This window comes from Callorhinus ursinus, unplaced genomic scaffold (assembly GCF_003265705.2).
Source record: "Callorhinus ursinus isolate GAN/ISIS: 27379988/994484 unplaced genomic scaffold, GSC_fseal_2.0 scaffold163, whole genome shotgun sequence".
In the NCBI taxonomy this organism is placed as follows: Eukaryota; Metazoa; Chordata; class Mammalia; order Carnivora; family Otariidae; genus Callorhinus; species Callorhinus ursinus.
Genome location: NW_027397225.1, coordinates 10,427 through 11,875, shown reverse-complemented (window position 1 = coordinate 11,875; position 1,449 = coordinate 10,427). Strand labels below are relative to the sequence as shown.

The window sequence follows — 1,449 nt, the reverse complement described above, 5'->3', positions numbered from 1 at the left end:
TCCCTCTCCCACTCCCCCTGCTTGTGTTCCCTCTCTAGCTGTGTCTCTCTGTCAAATAAATAAAATCTTAAAAAAAAAAAGATACCACAAATTATTCTTAAGCACAGGATGAAAGAAACAACTGCCCCTTCACCTACTCACAAAAAAAAAAAATCCATAGGAAAACTTGACAAATTTTGCCCCCAATTTCTACATACCTGTTTTTTTTTACTTATTCCTTAAGTAGATGAGAAATATCTTTCCAACAATTGATAGGAAATATTTAAATAGACTCCTATATGGTGACAAATTTTCAGAAAGAAGAGTGATGTCACAGTGTTAAAGAGAATGAAAATTCAAATCCTGAATTGATTTTAATAAGATTCCTGAGTTACAGTTTAGCATAGCAACAGTGCTAAAAATAAGCAACAAGGATACAATTTTTCTACTTTCATTAGAGAAAACACAATGCATGCCCAAAGATGCTCAGAAGGAATAAATACACTGTGAAAAAGAAAATAAGAGCAACGAACCCACAGGGTATGAATTTTATAATCTCTGTCATCCATCGCTTCTCGGCCTTTTGGCTAAGATCAAGTGTATAATCTCTGCCGTCCAGTTTCAAAATATAGGGAGTTAAAATAAATCTGTGTTTTAATATGTTGTCTTGAATACCACAGGCATTGATACACATCTGTTCATTCCTCTAGCTTCACTTTAGTGATAGAGTCGCTTGATGCATATGACCTTAGGTCAGTCCTCACTCCCTGGGATCTTGAAGCTGCAGTGAATTTGGGAAAGCCTGCTGGGTTGAGTCTGGCTAGAAAGCCTAAATACAAGCTGCTCAAACTACAGGGCAGCATAATAAAGAAAATCAAACCCACCGTAGATAATCCAAACTCTATTCAGGACCCTGGACAACACCTGTTAAAATAAATTCTGTTTAAGTCTGAGGGTTAGAGACAATTTCTTTGGCTTCTAGAGAACACAGGTAAAAATGAAGGGGCTTCTGTGAGAAAACTGGTATAGAGGGCTCCTGTGCTGAATTTCAGTCTACTGGGCTTGGGCACTATGCCAGGCCCTTGTGATGTGCTCTGGAGCCTCCCAACAAGCCGGGCCAGGCCCTCTGTCCTCACTGAACTCACAGTGTAGCTGGCAGAGACAAGGAAAACCAAAAAAGGTAGGAAGGAGTGGGCATAAACCTCATTGTGAATTATTTGAAGAGAGTGAAAACTGAAGAGAAGGTAATATAAAGAGTAAGAAAGAGAGATAAACAAATGCAGATAAGGGCAAGATGTGCTCCAGGAGAGGACTGGGGAACCAACACTTTCCACAGTTGCCTGCATAAGTCAGCTGCATTCATTGTCTCCCTTACCCTCACATCAACCCTATGAAATCAGGGTTATTACTCACATGTTAAACATAAGGAAAGTACAACCAAAAGAAATTAAGTAGCTTGCTGCTGGTCAT

General features: G+C 39.3%; 1 pseudogene; it reads left to right on the top strand.

The window, feature by feature from the left end:
• Positions 1-546: 546 nt before the first annotated feature.
• Positions 547-723, top strand: LOC141371980 (U2 spliceosomal RNA; annotated as a pseudogene).
• Positions 724-1,449: the final 726 nt, after the last annotated feature.